Here is a 26,149-nt window from a genome sequence, read left to right on the forward strand (position 1 = left end):
CAGAAAGCATGCAGAAGTAAAGCATAAATAGCATGGTTTTTTGAATGTTTTGTTTTTCTAATCTGGGCTTAGTAGTACAGTAGTTCTAGGGTCAATCGGAGGCATACCGCAACCTGAAGGACTACTGCTAATATATAAGAGCGCTACCCCCTGGACTACCGCGACCCACAATATATATATATATATATATATTTACCGTGTGAGTGTTCTTTTAAATGTTCCTATTCTTTTCTATTTGTGTTATATATATATATATATATATATATATATATATATATATATATATATATATATATATATATATATATACACACACACACACGCGTGGCTTAACAGAAATGAAAATCAAAAGACGCCCCCGGCGGTTGGGTCTCAAATGTTTCCGAACAAGTCCCCCCCCCCCTGGTCAAAGGGGATCCAGGTTTCGCGGCCGTTACTGCCGGCACTGACCAACAGTCGATGATGCATCCGCCATCTTGGGGCGATAATCCTCACGTCGAGGGAGGAAAGAAAGGGGTATTCGTGGGAGTGGTTGTATAGGGGGCGGGAGATGAAGGGGGTGGTCTTCCCCTTCTTCCTCCCCCTTCATTCCTTCCCATTTAACCTCCTTTCCCCCTCCTCCGCCCCCTTACCGGTTCCGCCCTGGGCAGTCAGTCATCCGCCCATCCGCTCGCGGGCAGGCCGGGGCAAGTCGGCGGCCCCCCCGCGGGGTGAGCGATGGTGTGGGGCCGCCCCGGGAAGCCTTGGTATCATCATCATCAGCGGAGAGAGTAAGAGAGGCTCCCGGGGCACGGTCCACTGGCCATCTCGGAGGCGGGGAGGTCGGCTCCTTCCGCCGCACCGCCACCCAACGCTCCTCCCTCCCCTCTTCTCCTCGTCCTGCTCGCCCCCCTCTTTGCTCTTCCACTCGAAACTCTGCCTTTGGGAATCCACGCGCACCTCGAACCGTGCGGCGAAGAGTGAGGTTTTATTAAGAGCCGGCGGATGAAATTGGCACCACGCTGAGCTCACACACTTTTGACTTTTCGGATCGAGAGACGAAATTTTTTTTCATATTTTTTGTTTTCAAGCGAGTGTGCATATAAATGTATGCATGCATGTATGTGTGTATATGTATATGTGTGTTTGTGTATATATATATATGTATGTGTGTGTTTATATATATATGTATATATATATATATATATATATATATATATATATATATATATATATATATATATATATATAAACCGGGCCGCTGCTCAACGTTAATGTAGCAAATTTGGCTCCTCTCGTTCTTCTATCTATGCGTGCCATGAAACGCACTGTTCATATCCTTTATGATGTTGTATGATTGTTTTCCTAGTGTCTGTTCCTGTTGTGCGTCGTCCACTTCTCCTTTAGCTTGTGAAACAGCTCCCTAACTCTATCTGTTGGCAAAAGAATTAGGGCGCTTGGTTGCATGAACCCTCCGCAGATTTCTGAGTAAATCCTCGATAAATCAAGTGGTTAAGAGCATCCACCCGGCAAGTCGAATTATCCGGTGTTCAAGTCCCCGTTAGGAAAATACTTTTACACAAAGGACGTTCACATATGTAGTTTTGACGTTTCTTCGGCACAATTATCATCATCAGAATATATATATATATATATGAATAAAAATTCGTATATATATATATATATATATATATATATATATATATATATATATATATATATACACAATCAAATATATGTAAATTTTGTTCTGATGATGACGATCGTGCCGTAGAAACGTCAAAACTACATATGTGAGTTTCATTTCTTTGCGTTTCCATGCTTTAAAAGTCTTTATTTATGCTTTTATGCAACGCCTAGGAGCGTCCTATTTCGAAGGAATCATATATTAAATACATATATATGTATATATATATATATATATATATATATATATATATATATATATATATATATATATATATATGAATGTATAAATATATGAATGTATAAATATATGTATGTATATATATACATACATATATATATATATATATATATATGAATGTATAAATATATGTATGTATATATATACATACATATATATATACATAGGATTGATTACTGTGTTTATGGTTATATGTTTTAAGTACATATATAGTAATTAAAATAAAATGACTGATTTTAATTATTCTGTGGTCCCAACCACCTTAATCAGAGTACGTGAAGTCGAAAATTGGTTAACTCCATAAAGTTTTAATATTTACAATATATATTCTATATATGTATTTGTATGTATATATACACGCATGTGTGTGCATTTTTACCACACTTACAAATAATTTGACGCTAAATTTGTGTACATTATAAATGTGAATTATGTATGAATGCTATGTGCAAGCGTAGATGTAAAATGTATAAATACAATGTTGTAGAAAGCCTTTCGGATTATCGGTCGACATGTATATTAGGCCTTTTTAATAATTCTTTTTCATTTTTAAAATGGAAAGGAGGCGATGGACGTATTTTTAGGGTCTGTGAGGAGGATGGGAAAGCTGCCCAATTATTCGCGGTTATCGGGGCGTTTAAATAATGGGAGGCGTGTGTTGCGGGCATAAACATTAGAGCAAGACGATTTTAGAGATTATAGGAGAAGATAAGGAGTACAGTGTGGACCGTCGGAGGTCTATTCGAACGTTGATTTGATGTCCTGGGTGGGCGCCCTCAGCGGCCCTTTCGGGCCCTCAGCGTGGGCGATTCACTTCGGCGGAAATCGGAGACAGTTGTGCGACAGACTCGAGCGCTTCTGACGTGCATTTACCCGTCGATCCTCTTTTTCCGAATACTGATAAAAAAGAATCATTTTATCGCTCTGGGTATCTTTAAGGGAATTTCTTACGGTTTACCTTCATTCCTATCCTAGTAGAGAACTCCCGACGACCAATAAAACACTCACGGTCGAATTTATCTTCGTTAAAGAAATCTTTGTAAAATAAACATAACTTACGTCATGACCGAGGCCATGTTTAGCTTTAATCGACGTGTGCGGTTCATTCTCCATCAAAGGTCTCTCCTTCGGAACGCCGCTCTGAAATATCTCGGATGGATGTATTGTGCTATTGAATGAAATTAATCACCGAGGACTCACGTTCGGACAACACGCGCAGTGATACGCAACTGTTTCATTGGAAATGAATGATGGTCCTTTTGATTCTTTTGACATCGTTCCGTTGTTTGTTTTAACGCTCGCCCGAATTATACAAATCGTATACATATTGTCGCCAGCGTGTGTTTTCCGCCATTAAATTTATCAGAAACTCAAATTTACATGACATAAGTCATATTATTACGTATTATTACCAGTATTATTACGAAATTGTCACTCTCCGCGGAAAAATTTATCCCCTGATGCGAGTTAATGATAGTTTTGATGCATAAAAAACAATTAAAGTCCTTACTGACTTTAAGAGGCCTATTAAAAAGGTGTATGACCCTCGATTTAACCTATGGCCCCAAAGATATAATTTATGCACCTCATTAAATCATCAGCAGGATGTACCATTTGGATAAAATTTTAGAGGTTACCCTGCAGCGCCAATAGATTCAGGGACTCTTTTACTTTAATTTATTTATTTTTATATATTTTATTTATTTATTTTTATTTATACTTATTTTTATTTATGAATACCCTCCAAGCAACCGATAGGATGTGTGGCAGGGGGTGAATACACATCAGAATAGTTTTAACCGAACATGACCCTACCGTGGTCAAACAATGTTATTATGATCCCCTATCGTTTGTGGAAGAAATGATGTCTTCAATCTATCTGTTCTATACTTAATCCCTCTAATTTTATTAGCATAATATCTCCTACCGTAGTACGATGGGATTAATAATGCATTTTCAACATCACTGCTAAAGAGACCTTCCAATTCATGAAAGAGCTTCAGTCCGTAATTTAACCTTCGTTCCATTGAGTGATACCCAGCCTAGATCCTCTAATAGTTTGGATACGCTCCTAAGTTTATCATAACAACGTTTTACAAATCTAGCTCCTCAAAACTGCACGCGATCCAATTCGGAAATCAATCCAACTATGTGAGGAACCAATATTCTTGCAGCATACTACCTTGATCAAAAAGTTCCCGGAATTTATTCAGAAAATTAAAAATACAAGTTTATTCATCTAAATCTATATTGTCCCCTTCAAAGTAATCCCCATCGACTGCAACACACTTATGCCAGCGCTTGATCCAATCCTCGAAACATTTTTTATATTCGGTTTTCGGTATGTCCATCAGTGCTTCCTGCGATTTTTCCATTACTTCCTCTCGGCTGCTAAAACGCGTTCCCCGTAATGGTTTTTTAACTCGATTGAACAGAAAGAAGTCACAGGGAGCCAAATCAGGTGAATTCGGTGGCTGTTGGATGGTATTTGTTGCATTTTTCGTCAAAAAATTACGAATAATGATAGCACTGTGCGACGGTGCGTTATCATGGTGCACGTGGTCCACGAGTTTTCTGCCCACATTTCTGGTCTCTTTCGGCGAATTGTTTCACGCAAACGTCTCATAACGCCCAAATAATACTCTTTGTTTACTGTCTGGCCTTCTGGCAAAAATTCATGATGCACTACACCGTTGTAATCCATGAAAACCGTCAGCATTGCCTTCTTTTTTGACTGAAAACGACGTGGTTTTTTTGGTCTCGGCTCATTTGGTGAACGCCATTCACTTGCCTGATGTCTGGATTGCGTGTCGTACTCATAAACCCGCGTCTCGTCTCCAGTAATGATCCTTTTGATGAATGTGGGATCGGATTCAGCCTCGCAAATCATGTCTTTTGCGACGTCAACACGGTCTCTTTTTTGCATGAAATTGAGGTCTTTTGGCTCTGCTACACGACGGAAACCCAAATCATTAACCACAATGTCTTGGGCGGATCCATAGGCAATGTTCAAGTCCTCCGCTATTTCTCTGATGGTTAATTTGCGGTTATTGACCAACATTTCTTTTACTTTATCAATTTTTTCACCGACTTTCGATGTCGATGGTCTGCCACTGCGTTCATCATCTTCGATTGACTCACGACCACTCCTGAACCGCTCGTGCCACTGGTAAACGACCGTTTTTTTTAGAGAATCGTTGCCGAAACACTTTTCCAACATTTCCAACGTCCGTGCGCCACTAAATCCATTTTTTACGCAAAATTTAATACAAGTTCGTTGTTGCAAATTTAAATCCATTTCTGCAATTGTAAAAAATCGCCAACACACACAGAGATAGATGTACTCTTGGCTACGTAACTTTTGCAAATGTCAAGTTATGACACTAAGATTTAAAGGGAATATCAACAACAGATGTACCAATTTAACAAAAAAAACAGAACTCAAATCGGAACGATGGGAGCGCCACACGGTGGTTATTCCGGGAACTTTTTGATCAAGGTAGTATTCTAAATGAGGCCTAACTGAAAACTTATAACATTTCTCTTTGACCTTTTCATCACATTTACCCAGTACTCTTTTAATAAGTCTTAATTTTTTGTTAGCTTGTCCACATATTCCCCGTATGTGTTTCACCCAGGAGAGATCGTGAGTGAGGGTAACGCCTAGGTATTGAGTCCACACATTCTATTTCGGTGTTCCCATTCCGTAGGTGTTCGGGTGGGACTGCTCCTGTGCTCTTTTTTTTAAGGTCAATTCTAATTGTCAAGTATGGCACCAGCGCTGTATAGCATTAAGGTCATGTGATAAAGCTACTGTGTCCTCAGGATCACGGATTTCAAGGTAAACTACTGCATCATTGTCAAATTTACGTATTTTCCAAGAGACTACGGAGGCAATGTCGTTAACGTCAATTAGGAATAAAAGAGGTCCGATGACACTTCTCTGAGGAACACTTGAAGTAACTTCTACTGCATTTGAGCTAACTCCATCTATCACTATTCTTTGTACCCGACCATTCAAAAAGTCTTTAATCCAACCCCGGATATTTTAATCGATGCCATATGCTTCTAGCTTATGCAGGTAGTTTACTATGAGGTACTTTGTCGAAGGCTTTCTTAAAATGTAGCAAAATCGCGTCCACTTGAATATTGCTCTATTTCCTCGTACGCGTCGCATTCACAAAAAAACTAAGTTCAAATGACGAATAAATTACGGCCGATGAACCAAATTGCGAACCACTAACCTCGGACGCATCCATTCAGTCATTGAAGGCTTGTGACCCTTGGCCCACGCGTTTCCTGGGCGGTTTGCATGGTATGGCGTAGCTTGAGATGCCAGTAAGCATTCTTTTCGAATATTTCCAGAACATTTTATAACCCCAGAGAAAAATTAAGTGATTCTAATTTTAAGATTGGACACATCGCTTGTGACACATGTCCACATTCAAAATCTTTTGAATAATTTTGCTTGTTAAACTTTAATTTCATCGTGTGGATGGCGTTTCAGGGCTATCATGTTTTATGTTTTCCGAATGAATTATGTGCGCTTTGCACTGAATACATCTCTGTGCCGTGTTTTTTGGTGTATTAGTGCTTGGAAAATTGGATTTCAAATGTCTACTCACTGTTTCTTCACATGTATCATCTCAAATAAACCTATTTTTATGATGAGTCAGTGTTCATTTACCGCGGAGAGTCATTACTGTGGTTAACTCAAAAGTTCAGACACATATATACAGAAAACGCTTAGATCCTTTGTACCTGGAGATCCTGTATCACGGTGAAGTGTGCTGTACCAAATAGTTAAATTCTCTGGAAAAGTATGTTGTTCCTTCTGTTATTATGGCTTATTTCAGAATGGTTTTAAGAAATGATAACAATGTTAGACATAAGAATTTAATCATGAAGTACAAAGGCGATAAGAGTGAATGAAACTTGAAATATTCGTCATATATAAGTCACCCTTAACATGATAGGCTAACCCAAGTCATCTTATCCCTAAAATTAATGGCGAGTGTTATCGGTTTTAGGCGATAAACAAGGGGTGAAACTTTGGAAGCTGGGGAAAGGGGTGACAACAGACCCTCCCACTTATCCTATGCCTATGACTCAGGTCATGACCGTAGATTCTTAATGGCAGTAACTAAATTTCAGAGGTGTATAAAAAATTCAGAGGTATTTGCTTCAGTATACCCCCGCAACCCCAAAAGCTGCCCGCGAGGAGGTATGGCGGGGGTTGATAGCATGTTCAACTACTTAGTATTTTCCTAACACCTCATGTCCTCTCTAAGTAATATAGTTTTCATGTTCACAAAATCACTTTTGAAATACGTAGATTGTCAGAGAGGTATCCACTCAAAAGTTACCGTTAGTGGTCATGGTGAGTGTATTTATTTTTCATAAAATATCATAATTAACTAGCATTCAGTACACAACGGATGGCTTTTCTATTTATTTTCAATTAGTAATTTTCGCAAAACTAATGTGGAATGTTAATGCGTATAATTTTGTATATTTCGAGACAGATAAACATTTAGTGCCAATATAAAATAATTTCTTAAGAAAAAAATATGTTTATGACAACCTATATAGTTTATGGTCACATTAGGTATTAAATGCTGCAGTGAAAATTTTTATTTGGTTATAGGCCGTTAAAAATTTTTCATTGTATCATTTAATGAAAAAATGATGATTTATGATGGTCACCGTAAAATCACACCTTCTTTGTCAGAGTTTCGTTGTTGTCTATTCATGCAAGCAGAACTATATCTCGATGACTACTTCTTATAGTACTTCTTTAAATCATCATTATAGTTCCTTAGTTCCTCGTCTCAAGTGATTTTGATGAATAATCAATGCCCGATAAGAAGTGCATCATCATTTGTACCACATTCCTTGGTAATAATATTTTGTAATAAGGCGTTGCCTTGATAGCGTATCAATATATGCATCTAAATTACCGAATAAAACATTTACATGTACGAGGGTGGTTTCCGACCTAACAAAGATAAAACGCATTTTTTCTGAAATTTTCTGAGGTCGGAAACCTTTCAGACCACCCTCGTGTATCAAATAATTTACAATGTCGTCGGTGACTCTACAATAATGGCGTTCTCATGTAATGTAATACCAGAGAAATTAACCAGAAGGCTGGATTATTAGGTAAAAGATGAAATTTCTCATAACTTTTAATCTTTGCGCATGCGCGGATGCTTTTGTTTTGTGCTTCAGTCAGCTTGACTGGAAATATATTGTTGATTCTGGCTCACCAATCAGTAGTTGCTTGACGCGTCCCTGCTTATCTTTGATTGGTTGTTTGATTCAACAATCGGATAGAATATTAGTACAATCATCGCCTGTTTTCAAGGCTGAAAATCGAATTAAATTCTTTAATCGATTCTATCGAATCTCATCCTTTTAAGAGGTATGCTTTTAAATATTCTGGAATCAGTACTGAAATCAGCATCGTGTGAAACGGTCAATTGAGTTATCCAAATATGGATGGATCCCTACCACCGACGTGCTACATAACCATTTCGGCGAATTGCGGGCTGTACATAGTGTAGATGTAAGTACAACTAAATCAATAAAGCTCTTATTTAGGAAGTACAGTTTAGATCCAATCAGAAACACGTAATAGAAGTAAACGAATAGTTCGAAGGGAACTGTAATACGAATCCTTTTACGAGGAAAGTGATTTTTGCTAGGTATCGAACTTTGGTAACACACATCAAAGAAGGACGTTTCAACTGCAAAAGAGAAATGCCTCGTTTTGTTTCGATAAACAATTTAAGAGATGACACACGAGTATTGATTCGTGAGCATAATTTTTGCAGTGGTTATTAATTCAGTCAACTTAGTATAAATGATGGCGACTTTGAATTTCTCATGGGTTCAAACGGCGGCCTGCCTTCTGTAGTGAATTTACATATTAGGTGTGTATTAAAACGCTCTGCCTTTCTCTACCTCTGTTGATATCAGTGTGATCGTTGCTTGACCATTCACCATTCTATTGGCGAGGCGTGTGAGTCTAAGATTGGCCTCCGGAGAGCTTTTCCACACCCCTTCCTCCCGTTTATGTTTTTATTGTGGTCGCCGCCTATTCAGTGCCTTTTCGTAATCGCCGACCAATACAAGGACGCTGCCAAATGCTCCCGCCATAAACGACATACCTGTACACACACACAAGCAATTTCTTTTTTTTTTAATTTACCGGTTGGTTCAGGCATCCGCAATGAAGTATAATTGCCATAAAATTGGGCCTCCTCGCCACATCTTATCTCCATCAGACATATCAATGGACTTTTGCTCAATGGACATACTATCAAATTACGCTTGTCAGTTCAGTTTTGAATATCTCTGAAATGAGTGCGAAATGTAGTGTGCGAGCCTAATGGTCGCTACTGCATCATCGTGACTGTTGTGCTCAATTTCAGTGCCCTAGAACACCTTCAAGTATCTATATCTACGAGGGCGTATTGAAAAGGAAAGTCTCCTATTTTTTTTCATGATAAATCAAACTTATTCTCTACTTTGCGCACGTCTTTGGATAGGTTGAGCATTTAGCTATTTTTTTCTACATAGTCACCTTGACGATCAATCACTTTTTGCATCCTTGTAAGCAGCTTTTTAATATCGGCTTCGTACATTTCTCCCGCCGCGTCGCGAAGCTAACTGACGACTACTTCTTGCACTTCCTCGTCCGACTTGAAATTTGTCCTCCAAGGTGTTTTTTGAAAGCGGGAAACAAAAGGTAGTCGCTGGGGGCAACGTCCAGGCTGTAAGGAGGGTGGTCGATGATATCCCAGCCAAATTCAAATGCCTAATCAATTGGAGCCACCGTTGATTCCGGCAAACTCGGCCGCCCCGAACGCTGCTCATCGTGGACGTTTTCCCGGCCATCAAAAAACTCCCTGCACCACTTCTGGACCGTTTTGATGTTCATACACTTCTCATCGTACACTTCCACTAAATGGCGATGAATTTATATCGGAGAAGCAGTCGTCAGTTTACTTCGTGACGCGGCGGGAGAAAGGTAGATTGCCGGTATTAAAAAGCTGCTTACAAGGATGCAAAAAGTGATTGGTCGTCAAGGCGACTATGCAGAAAAATAGCTAAATGATCAACCTTTCCAACGATGCACGCAAAGTTGAGAATTTGATTTATCATGAAAAAACTACCTTAATTTTTCGATCGCCCTCGTATTAAAGAAATCTACTGTATAATTGGCGAAGGAGAAAATAATATTCACATGAGTAACTAATGTTGATGATTCATAAATACAAATTAAGGTGTTAAAATGTGATACCCACGTTGAAGCCTTACGTGTAAATTAACTGCATATTTACCATTGGGCGTTAAAAATGTAGTAACACGAGGGAAAAGTGTGTGTTTGTCTATAATTGCGTTATATTACATATGTTGTTGTACAAAGAATTTATAAATTTATTTTCTCCCCTTCGTGATATCAGCGAAATACACAAACAAGCAAAAAGACTCGCACGAATAACGTAGGCATGGTAATGGGGAGATCGGATGATTGCTCAAAAGATTATCGTCTGGATTGAGGAGTCTATGTTCGAAACCACGTTTAGGATACTTTTGTTTTCAATATTTTTCGCGAATTAATATTTTCTCTCGCGCGTGTCATCACTCCATTGATCTTTCAATCTCATCGGGTTGTTTCACTCTGAATATTAACACTTTTGGAATTCATCATTATCAGTATTTCAATCCTAAGATTGGTTTACTGCAGCCCTCCATTCTTCACTATTTAGTGCTAATTCCCTCAATCTCTGATAGGTTCCCTGTTTTACGTCCTACTTAATTTTCCCTAAGTACTTGTCTCTTGCCCTTCCTCGCGGGATCTTTCCTTCAATTTTTCCTTCTGTTATGTTCCTATCTAATCCATTGTGCCTCAAGTTATGTTCAATCCATCTAGTCCTTCTTTGCCGTGGAGATCTCCATATGGTCCTTTCCCTTTTGCTCCTCTATATGCTGCATTGTTCCTCACTTTGTCTGTCCATTTAATCTTCAGATTTCTCCTCCAGCATTATGTTTCAAAGGCTTCTCATATTCTTCGCTGGTCCACTTTTCCAATATTCCATGTCTCCGATCCGTAAAGTGCACGAGCGTTTTGACGAACTGCTTCCTTGTTTGCAATCTTATGTTCTTTGGACATAGCATGTTGCCTCTTCTCAATGAACGCCTTCTTTACTTGGGCTAATCTTTGCTTGATGTCGGTCGAGCCTCTTCTATCCCATGTTATACTGCCACCCAAGTAGATGAAGGATTCCACTTGATCTAGTTTCACCCCTCGGAAATTGTGATATCTGCATTCAGAATCTCTCTTCCACATACAAGGATTTTCGTTTTCTCCTTGTTGGTGCTCATATTACATATATTCCCAAATTACTTGGTCCATAGTATTTAGGTTTGCTTGCAGGTACTCTCGCGTCCCTGCTACTACTGCGATGTCGTCTGCGAACCTCAGCATGTTCATTAGCTTTTGGAATTGATGTCTCGCATTCATTTCTCATTTTGGTGTTTATTATTCCGAAGAGATATAAGTTTTTAATCGAATTTCTCCGCCTGGCGCGCCCTCACGGAGAGGGGACACGAACTATCTCGTCTTTGGGGATGCCGAGTTCTTTATCCGGTGGTTTTCCATTGCGCAGTAAATTACTCATTGATCTATGCATATTTACTGTCCCACCTTTGTCATTTGTCGAGGGAAGAGAGAGAGAGAGAGTGTGAGAGGGTGTGGGTGTGTGTGTGTCGGAGGGAGGGAAGGGAAAGGACCAATTAAAAGACGTTGCCATCGCGGTCCGCTCACCGTGGAGTCACATCCGATGCGTTAGCGGCGCGTAAATTAGAAGAACGTCGAGATGAGACGATAGAAGAAGAAAAAAGAATTGATGGCCGAAAACCAGCGAAGTAATACTCGTTGCAGTAATACCCCTTCTCCCCACAACACCCCTTCATCTCCCCACTACCTCCTCCGCCCTCTCCAGGATGGAAAAATAAAAAAAAATAAAACATTTGGCGGTCGCGGAGTGTGAGGAGGCTTGGCATCGTCCCATGGCTTGGAGAATGGGTTGAGAAGGGGGTTAAGAGGATGACAAGGGGGAGGGGGGGTAGGTTGACGGGGGTGCGGTCGTCCGGTGATTTTCTTCGCTTTTCCTTTACTGAAGGGTGGTATCTCCCGTGGCGTGAGTTTGAAAATTTGTTTTTTTTTCTATTTTCCTCACTCTCTCTCTCTCTCTTCGAAGGGAAAGTGCTAATGAAAAAGATACAGTCCCTCCATCACGTCCCTGTGAGAAGTGGTGGGGCGGGAGAAGGGGTGGTGTTGGAGGTGGTGTCCTTCTTCCCTCCCCACCCCCCCGTCTCAACTTCGGTTCCTTTCCTCCCTCACTCCCGTCCGTAAAAATCCTTTTCCACCCTCTCCATCCCTCCCGTCTATGCCACGCTTCTCCGTGACGCCTCTCTCCACGTTACACAAAAGGCTGGGGGATGGGGGATGGGGGAAGGATAAATAGAAGGAGTTCTTGGCCTTAACGTTTGTCCACTCTTGCATCGTTCTACATTCCTCATTCCGAATGGCTCTGGAACGTTAAAAGAGAGAGAGACGGAGGAGGTCTTCCTCACCCCACACCTACGTCCCTCATGTCCCCTTGTGGTGGAAGGGTAGGGGAAAGAGGATTGCTGAGGTGTGAGGAGGTGAGAGAGTGGGTACCGCGTGTAAAAGAGTCGAAGCTAACCGAAAACAAAACGGGGGTAAAAAAAATACAAAATAAAAATATCTGAAAAAATCACCTCTCCGCGTACACACACGTGGATCGTCTATGTTTTTTTCGTCTCCGCATCTTTCTTTCAACTCTAACTCACCCCCTCCACCGTCCTCCCCTTTTATGCCCAAGGCTGTCCGCTTAAGGAAACGTGAAAAGGTTTATTTTTCTTTACCTTTTGTTTGTGCCCTGGCGTAGTGCAAGCGCGCTCGCCGACGTGTGCTCGCGTCCCACAGTTGCGCTTTGTGTGCAGTCACAGTCATTTCCCTCCCCCCTCCCCTTTCACCATCCCTCCTTAATCCCCCGGGGGGTGGGTGCGGGGGGAGCGTAAAATGTCGTCCCCTTCGTCGTGCGCTTCGGCCACGGGCCCTTCTTGTGAGAAATGTACCATGGGACCAGCGCATCAACTCGTTCATTTGTTAAGGTGGCGGCTCTAGCCAGGTAACGCGAGTTTTTCTATTAATTATATTTACTTCCTCAGTATTAAAAAAATGTAAAACGTATCAGTTATACGATGCATGACGTCTGTCCTATAGGTCGAAGGACTGAGTTTATTAAACAAGTGTATTGCCAGAATGGATAAATTCACTCTAAATTCTTCGAAGTAGCTGGCACCCTTGTGCGTCCATGCACCGCTGCCAGTGGTTTTTCCACGCCTCATACGCCTTCTGGACGGCTGCGCCCGGATTACTGTTAGGCTCCCTCGTCACGGTCTGTTGTAATGCTTTAACTGAGCCGAAGTCTTTTGGGGCATTGATTAAAAAATTTGGTCCCTCACTTGCATGGTTGAGTAGCCCTTGGCAGATTCGCATGCGAGTTTCATTTTGTTCGTCCGAGAGCACTCGCGGAACCAACTTCTCACACAACTTTCTCATGCCCATGTTTTCGGCCACAAGGCGATGGGCATCACTTTTAGGGATATCATGTTCATCAGGAACCATACAAACGTTTAATCTGCGATTCCTGATCAAAAAGCGAACACTCTTTCAAGATTGTCATCAGTTTTCGAGGTTGAAGGGCGTCCTGAGCGTTCGGCGTCTTCAACATGCTCTCTACCCTCCATTACACAACTTGTGCCACTAAGGAGCACCCTATATATCCATGGGGTCATAACCATAGGCTACCTTGTGTGTTTTCTCATGAGTGTTATCATGTCATAAGTTTCTTTCCCAGTTTTGTCCAGTTTCACGCAACATTTGATTGATTTGAGCGTAGCGCTGTTCCAATAACCGGTTAATGACGAAGCATAACGAGGCCACGTTATAGACGTTTGGGAAACGAGTGATCCGCACTTTATAAAGGTTGGGAACCAACTGTCACCAGCCTCAAGCCTTTCCTGAGACTTCCCACCCTCGAACCTAGTCAAAGAAACCGGCATACGCGCGTCCGTCTATCCAGGAAAAATAAGTCATACTACTCTTGGGTCAGACCTTGAATGCTACGTCGTATATTACGGCTATGGTTTCCCAGGAAGACCTGGCACCCGAAAAATCACGAAGTTTTGGTGGAACTGAGGGTGTCCATAGAGGCTTACCCGGGACTCGAACACGGGCCCTCCGGTCAGTAGTCCAACGCTCTATCCCTGGACTCCTTCGACCCTTTTATGTGTAGATATATATATATATATATATATATATATATATATATATAAACACAGATTTAGATTTTTAGAATATAGAAACACAAAGAAAGGACACTCACAATTTGTTATTTGACGTTTCGACAGCACGGCTGTCGTCTTCAGAATCTGAAGACGACAGCCGTGCTGTCGAAACGTCAAATAACAAATTGTGAGTGTCCTTTCTTTGTGTTTCTATATTCTAAAAATCTAAATCTGTGTTTTTACATATTTGTGCGTCGCCGAAGAGCGTTCCATTTCGAAGATATTATATATATATATATATATATATATATATATATATATATATATATATATATATATATATATATATATATATATATATACATATATATAAACACAGATTTAGATTTTTAGAATATAGAAACACAAAGAAAGGACACTCACAATTTGTTATTTGACGTTTCGACAGCACGGCTGTCGTCTTCAGAATCTGAAGACGACAGCCGTGCTGTCGAAACGTCAAATAACAAATTGTGAGTGTCCTTTCTTTGTGTTTCTATATTCTAAAAATCTAAATCTGTGTTTTTACATATTTGTGCGTCGCCGAAGAGCGTTCCATTTCGAAGATATTATATATATATATATATATATATATATATATATATATATATATATATATATATATATATATATATATATATATATATATATACACGTTTATATACATGTATGTGTGTATATATACGTATATTTATTTATTAGGTAATCTACCGGTTAAGGCAGGTTTTGGATGGCTACAACTACCAAATAAATATCTCATAACAAGAAAATCCAGCATCATACTCTACATCAGGTCCCTTTTCATCTCTGTCTGCTTCCTTCCTCCCTTCATCCCTTCCAACATCCCTATCCTGTCCCTCCCCTTTCCTCGTTTGCCTAACATTCTCCCCTCTATTGCAGTCTTCAACATCCCACTGCCGATCAATACCCCCTTCATTCACTTTTCCTGCCTCTATAGGATTGCTCCCAACAAAACCCTCTCCTCGTCCATCATACCAAGTACTTCCTCGTTTGTTTTCTTCTCTGTCCATTTCACCTTCTCCATTCTTCTCCACACCCACATTTCAAAAGCCTCCAGTCTACGTCTATCCTCCTGCTTCAATGACCACGTTTCCGCGCCGTACATAGCTACGCTCCATATCAAAGTTTTTACGAATCTTTTCTTAGCATCCTTTCTCAACGTCCCCGTCATCAACTCCCTCCTCCTTGTGAAAGCTTTTTTGCCTAGCGCAATTCTTCTCCTTACGTCCCTACTACTTTGACCGTGTTGGTCCAAAACACTACCGAGATACGTAAACTGTTCTACCTGCTCTAGTTTTTGCCCTCCTATTTTAATGTTTAGCTTAGTCTTTTTCTTTCTAGAAAATCGCATAACCTTTGTTTTATTAATATTGATTTTCATCCCATACCTGTCGCACTGAATTTCCAATTCACTCAGCAATGCTTGCAGCCCCTTGGCTGACTGACAAACTAAAGCTTGGTCATCAGCAAACCTAACTGATTTTACGAATTTCCCGCCCACTTTCATTCCTACCTCCAGTTCTTCCCATGCCTCTTTAATCTTTTCCTCTGCATACAGGTTGAACAGCAACGGTGATAATGAGCAACCCTGCCTTACACCTCTTCCTTAAACTGTCCATCCGGACTCCCCGTTCCCCACCCGCACCTGAGCAGTCTGAGACATGTACAGGTTGCGGATTAGCCTCCTTTCCCTCCAGTCTATTCCTATTTTCTGCAATATACTCATTAGTTTTTCCCAATTCACTCTATCAAACGCCATTTCGAAATCTACGAAACAAGCACGGCAGGTAAAATTGTTCTCGATACTTTTTATACAAACCTTGTATATGTTGACGTGGACGTGTTGTTTAAGTATGTACAAATATTTATGTACATTTATGCAGAAGGGCCATATTTGTGCATTATATCTGAAATGAATTCAATACTACTTTCTTGTCGCTCCTGTTAATGCTTCATAATTTCAAAATCGCATCTCCTTTTTTATCTTAATGAAACAGATACTGCACTTCAAAACTGCTGAATTGTGATCATGTGAGTCCACATCCCGCTCCCGTGGAAATATGCGAATTGATCACGCTGTTCTTAAATCTGTGTCTAACCATAGCATGATCTAACTGATATCTTCATTAGGCTACTGACCGGTGGACCCAACCTGGGTCCTCCGGGCATTAGCTCAACGCTTTACCCCTGGACTACTGTCTCTCCAAAATATGAATGCATAATTATTTTCCATAATTGGAAATTTTGGAATTGGGACATTTGGAAATTCATTGTCATTCGGAAATGGTACCTGCACGTCAAATTGTTAAGGCAGAGTTCCTGTTATTTTAAAAATTCCCATGTGGCTGGTTTGGAAAATATTATATTTTGTGGAAACCAGAAACATCTAATTTGATTCATGTCAACAGTTTTTGACGAATTGACTTGACAACACGCCGATAGCGAGCCGTAATCACGTTACCGATATTCGGGGACTTCAAATTTTTTTTTCTTCTCTCCAATGTTTGCCGGCAAAAAAATGTATAATTTTTCAGTTATTCATTCAGAATGTAAAATATATCCTGCACTGCTTTTATCCTACTCGTATTTAACTTGTTTTTATTTTCCATATGCCAGGCATGTAAACTATAAGGAGGTATATGTCGACAGCGGTTGAACTTGTGACCAAATCTGCTTCTGCTACGTATCATCAGGTCGCGTCTCATATACCCCCTTGGTCCAACAAAAAAACGGTTGAAAAAAAGGCTTGTGGTGAAAAATAACGGCCGCCCACCCATGATGCACCACGAGTAAAGTTTCTTGACGACGACGCCATGATGTAAAACAAAAAACAATCGAAAACGGTCGCACGAAATTTGAAAGTCAGTTAACGTCCAAGTCTTGGCAGTGGTACTCGCTAGCCAGCCATTTTGTTAATATTAATCCTTATAATTCATTGGTATTTCGCGATTTAACCTATTGTCTCAAAAGATAGATGTAAGTGGCGATAAAGTTTCATGTCGTCGTATTTTGCATCACTTTTCGTCACCATGGCAACGGAAAAATAACCTGATCCTAGGAAAGCCGAAGCCAACGGACATCCGTCATAGGAGATGACCAGGCGTCCAACGAAAGAAAAATTATAATGGTAATGTAACCTAGCCATACAATTTTTGCTTGTGGCTTCAGTAATTTTAGCGTAGTATTTTGATGTAAAGTATCAATGGTAGATTATTGTACAAATAATTAAATAAACGCAATTGCCAAGGCGCAGTAATCTCGGAGTGAATTTGCGAGGAATCGAAGTTTTGTTGTTTAAGGATGCAAGGAAGGTTGGTCACATTTTTGACGTATTCATAACTTTTTGTCCCATCTGGAATCATTATCTTTTTTTCAGTCAAATTTCAAACATTTCTCGTCATGAATTCGTGAGTGTGCTAAATTAATGGTGGTAAAACGTTGAAACCTATTGGTTTAAAATGTTTTACAACGTGAATCAGTGTGGGCACTTCCTGACTGTAGTTGTTTAATCTACTTTTGTGGGTAGCTCACGATTACATATTTGGCCACACTTTCATTTGTAGCTATTTTGCTATGACCATTGATATTTAATGATTACTAACTGTTTCATAAATACATTGGCCATCCAAATTTAGATCTTGAAAACTATTGCTTTAAATTCCGTGGGGGTTGGATCGAATAAACTCATTTCTGGTCTCGGGCAACATGGAGGAGGATTGGGGAAATGTTACGTTAAGGCTAAAGAAATATATTATCTTTCGCTGGTGAGGTCTCATTTAAAAAATGTTGCAGGTATATGGGATCCTCACGAAGTTGGATTGATTGCGGAATAAGATCACGTGCAGCGTAGAGGAGCTAGATTTGAGAAACGTTGTTATTATGATAAACTGATTGGAGTACAATAATAATGTTTATTCCGGCGTAACAATCAGTAATATTTACAAATCACCCAGCTCATCCGTGATTGGTAGTTGAATTCAATAATCAGTTAGAAAATCCGTCAAGTGTATTCAGCATTGAAAATCGAATTCAACTCATTTATCGTGTGCGATTTTTCCTTTTGCACGATACGATTTTAGGTAATTTGATTTCCATATTGATTTCAGTGCTGAAATAAGTATATGTTTAACAAGCCTTAGGTAAGTCATAGAATTATAGATTAGGTAGAGTACCTTGAACGAATGAGGGCTTCGGTATAGCGTTAACTCCTAGAAAAGTTAATAGATTGTCTACCTACGGTTGACCAGTATTAAACTTTTTATTGAAGTCATTTTTTATGGTGTATCGTATTTTATAAAATCACTTTTCTCCATCACACTGACTCTATTCGTTCTTCCTATTTAAAATACACATTTTGATATCATGTTTTTTTAATAACCTACGCCAAAGCCATTGAATAATTTTTAAATATTGATTATTTTTTCCTTAATCTTGCGTAATTTCGTTGCATGATTTGCGATATATCACTGAGTGTCAATATTGATTTCTACCCGTGCTTAAAAAAATGATTCAATTCAAAATAATCCCTAATGCAAAACCACAGGAAAAAATAGATCAGTGAATGGTAGAAGTTTTACGCCATTCGACAATGAATTACAATATGACTGATTTGATATCCATTTTTAAATAGCGTCTTATATAAGATTTTATTAAATGAGGAAGAATTTCTATCATACAAATCTTGGGTTACATGGAAATATCATGTTAATCTGTGAGGCGACACTGCATTTCCAATAATTTCTCCGTATTAAAAAAGCGTGCATTTAAATTACGTTTTATCCTCCGGAAGTTATCGTACTAAGTCCCTTTTTATGTGACAACTTATTATTCAAATCGTGAATTTCTCCGTATCAATAAATAACCCATTTCAAAAAAGGCCACCAGTCCTCAAATGTTTTGTGGCAAAGAAATGAAAACGATGATAATTTAATGTCTGTAAAGAGCGATGATTTACGATTATTAAAAATGCTTTGGAATTTTTTTAAATGCCAATGGTGTCGTGTGATTCCTTTGTGCGTGTTATATACCTCGTGAAATTACAACATAGTAAAAAAGGAAAACGGGAGATAAAAAACTTGGAAATGTGAGCGGACTTGGGACTGCACACCTAGCGCGTCCGGTCGACCCTGCCTGTTTTTTTTCAATGTTTTTCCCCAGCGATGTAAGAGCGTGTGCAGATATTAGCCAACCCCTGAAGTTTTAATATAACGGCCTCCTCGATTAAATTCACTGATGTGCACCTGCTTCGCTTGGTCTTGGGAGGGAGGTAGAGGGTCATTTCCGCATTCTTTCTTTTTCTCTCGTAAAATTGATTTGAATTGCCCAGCACCTTGTGGTGGTCCTCTCGACGGGTCATGTCTGGGAATGGGGCGTCGGCTTGGGCCTGTTGCGGGGCCGCCCTCTGCCTCCTGTCTCCATTCTTCCTACCTCTCCACTGAGACTTTCATTTGGTGCAGCACGCGTAGGCTCTGCACGTAAGCCCTCTTGTCTACAACCCTATGAAATCGTAGTAATAGCGGCTTCCTCAAGTTTCCCACCATTTCTTTAAAAAAATTGATCTCAATGTTTCACGAATGCAAACACATATGTTCAACATTATTCATTATTTTTATTTATTTATGTATACCCTGCAAGCTACCACTAGGGTGTGTGGCAGGGGGTAGCTTGCGTAAATTTTAACCGAATAAGACCCTACCGCGGTCGAACATTGTAATTCTGATCCACTATTGTTTGTGGGAAAATAACATCTGAATTCAAACTGTTCCACACTTAATCTCTTTAATTTTACAAATATAATCTCCCATACCGTTTTACGATGGGGGTAGCAGTACCTTTTCAACGTCGTTGTCGCATCGTTTAGAAAGGGGAACCCCATTATTTTTTCAGTACTGAAATCCGCGATAATTATAATAAAACTCATTTCCTTTCCAATCCTTTAAGCCAACTACCAATCAGATATAACCAGGGGATTGTCAGTAGACTTCCTATTGTTGCGCCAGAAACAGCAATATTATTGTAGGAAGCCAGGTTTCGTGATCTGGGGCAAAAAATGTCTTTTTGGACGAAGAAGCCGTTCTAAGATTGACGTATCTCACAATCTACAATAAGGAGAAATGAGTTTCTTCATGTAATTGTCTTAATTCAGCTAGTCACTGGGCAGCATCGTGAACACACCAGTGAACACACTCCACAATGATCTCCTGCGAATCGAATGTATTGCCAAGATTTCTCTATTATAAACGTTTGGAAATTAACAATCCAACTATTACTACAGCCGTTTACTCGTCAGAACCGTCGTTGAAATCTGTCATGAATGACGAAAGCTGAATTCTTGGGGGAATTGAAGCGTAAATAACGACGTCGTTGAAAACCACAAAACAAAAGTGTTCGCGCATGCGCAAATATCAAAAGTCGTTAGAAGAATTGGGTCGTGTAAAATGATTTATTCGACACTTAACCTCTTAAGGCTGCGTCAAAACTCTTGAACATCCTGGATGCAATTTTTTAACAAGCGTAATGGATTTTCTCTGAACGTTGTCAAATACATAATTTAGTTAAAGTTTTTACCCGTGGATCCCGTACACTTTGCCAAACATTCCAAATAGAACCCAAATAAAGCGAAGCAACACCTCTCGTTTAATTTTCGATTACATTTGCTTACAATTCGTCCAATTAAATCCGGCCTCTTTAAGGTCAACCCGCATATTCTTCTGATTTGTTAACTTAGTCGGCGTAAAAAAAATGGCATTGAACCAAAATTTACCATTTGTTGAGTTACAAAAAAACTATCGAAACTTCACAATTAATTGCGAATTCGTGAGTTTTTTACGTTTTTTACCCTTCCACTTTAAGATGGAATTTCACACAGTCAAGGTCCCTGCAGTCAATCTTTACGTTTTAATTATTTCTGAGGTTAAAAATTGCATTGATGCGGACCTTAGCACGCCTACGCCTTTCTCTTGTTCCCCAACCAAGGCCAAAAAGCTGTTCCAAGGGTTGATAGCGATTGGTAGCGATGGGAGGTGGGTGGAAGGGGATGGGGGACGGAGTGAATACAGTTGGGTGTGGGAATACAGAAGGGGAGACCTGTGATTGCTCGGTGGGGACGAGATGGCCAGACAGGTAGCGAGAATGGAGGCATCAGCGATAGATTGGGGAGGAGACGCTGCGAGGGAGAGAAATGATTGAATCAATATTGGTGAGGAACCTTTTTTTTGCTCGGGTGAGAGTCTCGAGACGGGAGGAACAGAGAGTTTAGAGACTTTGGGGAGAGATCGGGAATTGAGTGGATAAAGCTGCCAGCCAGCTTCCTACGAGGCGAAATTGACATACGGGATCATGCTGAGCTGCCATTTAACATTGCCTCACATAATGTGCAGGGCATGCCAGGCGTCATTGCCATGGCAAATATTAAAAGAAAACCAGAAAAAAGGGGAAGTCAGGATTTGTTTGGTAAAACATTTTTTTACACCATAAAATGCGTTTAGTTCAAGGTAATCTAATTCAAATAAACTGCGGGAGATACCATGAAAGTGATTTAAAAGGGAGTAATCCGTTAATGTGCATTAAAATGAAATAATGTCGAAGTGTAAAAAATCATTCGCCTTGACCAGGATTCGAACCCGGATCCCTCAATATCTGGCCGAATGCTTCGACCGATTAAGCTATCGAGGGGTCCTCTTATACTTAGAAATTTCTTTCGGTTCTTTGATTTTGTTAAAGGTAAGAATAACTTGGTGCTTAAAACGTTGGCTTTGACCTCGTGTACTTTGACGTAACGTGCATGACTGCTAATAAACTTGAGGCATGGAATGTACGGTATTTCGTCATAAAATTTGAGTGAAAGGGTAGGTAAGCCTAGGTAGCTTAACTGGCTAAATCACTCAGCCGAAGATTGAGGGATCCGGGTTCGAATCCCGGGCAAGACGAATATTTTTTACACTTTGACAATATTGTATTTCAAGGTTATTCATTGAGAAAAGGGACGTTTAGGGTTATTCCTATCAACTGTCGCGCACAAAGATTACTGGACAACCACAGTAATCAACCCGAAGGCTGATTTGATGTATAAGGATAGAGCTGAGTGAGTGAGATGTCTCACGTGTGAGGTTCATACCATGGTGGTAGGGGTCAGCCCCTACCACCCCGCATGTGGTTTTCCAAGATCTGGTACCTGAAGAATCGCACCGCTTGGGTTAAGGAGATTAGAGACGCCTAGAAGCGCTTTACCCAATAGGCTACGACGCCCCAATACATACTCTTATTTTCCCTGTGCTATTTCATTTTTCATATCTTCGTACTGTCTTCTTCCGCCCTTCTTCATGCTGTCTAAAAATGCACATTCTCTCCTTTCCTCCACCTCTTTTACCATACATTTACTCTTTTATCATTCACTTTCTTCATCATTTCACCACATTTCCTCTGTTTAATCCCTCAGCATATAGAAGTTCGCCTCATGGAATTTGAACCAGTGGACATTGGAGTTCTGGAGCTCCTCTGTCGTCTTCAAATCGTTGTCCACCGTTCAGTACTGTTTCAAATGCAAGGAGATGAAATAGTCGCTAGGTGCAATCTTCGTCTTGCCGATAGCGGTCCATAAAGCTCGTCCACTCAACATTCATTGGTCTTAGTGTTGGTCGGGAAGAATTTTCGATACTCACCTTGCACAAAATCGGTGATATCCGAGATATTCACTATGTATCGTGTATTAATAGTGGCCCATCCAACATGAGGAAATTTATCAGCCAGAGCACTAATCGTTGATCAGGTCGCAGTTCTCGGTTCACTCGTTGAACGACTACGTGTGTGCCATCGGTCTGGAAACTGGGTCTGCCACTCCCCTCTTCATTATGCACTATTATACGACCATTTTGGAAGTCTTGGGACAATTGTCTGACCCCTTCTTCACTCTTTGCTGTATATTCATAAACTGGGCACCATTCCCGATGAATTTTGCGAGCTGATGATTGATCATTTTGCACGCAAAAATCGAATCACAAGACGTATTTCGCAAATGGAGGAAGTGACGATTTTCGGAGACATTATTATACGAGCTGCATTCGCCGACAGGCAAACATGACTATTAAATCAAAACAATAACTTCAGTGTCTTCCAAAACAAACAATAGATGGTGCTGCATTCGTCACAATATTGATTCTGACCCGCCAAAATTTATTTGTCCAATATGCCTCTTTGATTATGGAGTAAATTGTAAATCCTGTGTCTGGCTACTTCCTCCAATCTGTCTAACGGCCAGCAAATTGGGAAATATATACACGAGAAACCGATTAGGAAAATATTGGACAGATTTATCCACAAAAGATTAAGTGGGAAAAATCAAGGAAATTGTATTGGGGGTTTAAAAATGAGTTATCCCAATAAATTGAAACGATAAATTACCCGATTTTAATGGAACGGGCCAAAGTATTATTAATTATTATTATCTGTATAATACCTCACAAGAACGTTCGAAGTAAGTGAAGTTAACGTAAAAAGGCTATGGGATGAGGAGGTGGAGACGAGATCTTTGAAGCACGGGCAATTTTCTCCAAGTAATCGGAGCGAGCAGGGTGCTCGTCCGGGCCTCTTTTGTCGATTGAAATTTTCTCCTCTCACTCTGAACATGTGCGAGTTGGGTTTCTTCGGTCACAGCCTCCCTGATTTGTCCTGCAGAATTCCAGCCGTCCGGAGGCGTACAGTATGTGTGCTTTTTTGCGATAAAATTTGTTCCGTCTCCTCCATTGCGTGAGAAATCTCAATCCCACTTCTTCTTTATTTTGCTTTTTCTCCCTCCCTTTTTCTCTCCCTTGCTTTCGGTGAATTATTTTCGGGGAAAAAAGGAGTGTAAGGGAGGAGCCGAACCGGGAATGAGTAAGAAATCCCAGAAGGCGAAGGGGGAGAAGAATGGAACTCCTTAATAGAAATGTCTCTCATTATAGGTGCGAGAGAGTGATGGTATATTTTGAAAGGATATAGGAAAGAGGAAGGGGGAGGGATGAAAGGGGGTGTGTGAGGGGGAGGGAAGGGGGGGTGAATTCGGATAGGGTTTGTGGAGGAGGATGAGAATGGGCAGTGGGTGCGATGGGTGGTGTCAATGAAGGGGGTCGGGTGTTGCGGTGCGAGAGTGAGTGAGTGAGTGGGGGAGGGGGGGGAATAGATGAGCCGGACGGGTAACTTAAACCATTCTTTACAGTCGGAAGGGAATGGAGATGGTTGAGACGCAACTCTACCGCGCGGATTTTGATAAAGGGATTTCCCATGGCGAGGAATTGATGGTATCTTTTATTTTACTTATTTTATTTTCAAACGGTTTCCTTATTCCCTGAGCGAGACAAGAACTGAGAGGACTTATGTGGGCGCCATGTATTACCACCTTCTCTCGAGTTGTTTTATGATTCCCCTGTTGGTGGTGTCCTTCTCCTTCTCCTGGACAGACCCGGAAGGTCTCCTCGGCTTCCCATGGCGTCCGGCAGAGCGATGTCTTAACAAATTGCTCTCTCTCTCTCACTCTCTCTCCATCGGAAAATTTAATTTATACGAGGACATTATTGTTATTATTATTATTGGGATATCAATCCCCTCAGCTTGATCGTAATTAATTAATTTCATTCTAATTTTGAATGAATATCTTCGAAATTGTTTGTAATTAGACTGGTCAACATTTAGTATATTCTCCGTGGGCGGAAATATTCCCTCGGATGCCGGTCAGCCGAAGGGACGAGAGTCACACCTATTCATTCACATTACATCCGATGGTGAAGATGTTAATGGTTTAAAATTCATATTTCCTTCCCATCGCATACCTTTAGAGATACGAATGTCTTGGCGAGATGAAGAGTGACGCATTCCTAAAGACATGGATGTAAAACATTTGCATTGCATCAAACCGATGAGAACTTCGATGTCTATGAAAGGACTTGGATTGGATCTTTTGGATTGGTCGCATCCTTTTTTAATTTATTCGAAGAAATGAGAAGTGCCGTAAGACCCGTCATAGGTGGTGTTGACTATTATCTACATAATTCCCCGCAAGCCGCCGAAATATGATTGTTATGTCACCAGCTATACATTCACAATCTCTACACCGACATTAGTTCGATCATGCACTCGAACAAAGTTAGTCGCAACGAAATAAAACTACTTACATGCACAAATATTCAAAAACAGGATACGTATATTCAAATAATGCGGGAAAAATGTTTTAATAATGGGTCTATTTAGAATGCATGTAGGATATAGAAAATAATAAGTACACTATCAATGGTAGTTGTCTCCTTCGCGTCTGCAATCATATCTGCTTTGATTTCTAATCGTACGAGGAAAAAATGGACATTGAATCTATCCGTTCTACCATCTATTTCCCTGATTTTACTTACACGAGTTGATCTACAATAGCAAAACGAGGCTTGTAATATGTCTTAAATATCCTTGGATGAGTGACCTACCTAACTTGACTTTTGATTTGCTTCTCCGCAAATTTCGTGAATCCATTTTTTCCCAGGACATATCGTCATTTATCGTAAAAACCCAAATATTTTACCGATTTTACAGTTTTTATGTTGGTTTCCTGTTTGCGTCAGTGTTCTCGGGTGTGATACCCTTCTTCCAAAACTCGATTGGGACACATTTCTGTAAATTTAATTCTAACCCCCACTTTTGGATCGTATTTAGGGAATTAGATAATGATTCCCTATATTCCTGACTGGATATGCCCCTGTATGTCACTGCATCATCAGAAAACGGACTAAGTTTAATGAAACCGTGAGAACTAATGTCATTACATAACAATACAAT

This window comes from Hetaerina americana, unplaced genomic scaffold, assembly GCF_022747635.1.
Source record: "Hetaerina americana unplaced genomic scaffold, ioHetAmer1.1.p SCAF_44, whole genome shotgun sequence".
Lineage (NCBI taxonomy): Eukaryota > Metazoa > Arthropoda > Insecta > Odonata > Calopterygidae > Hetaerina > Hetaerina americana.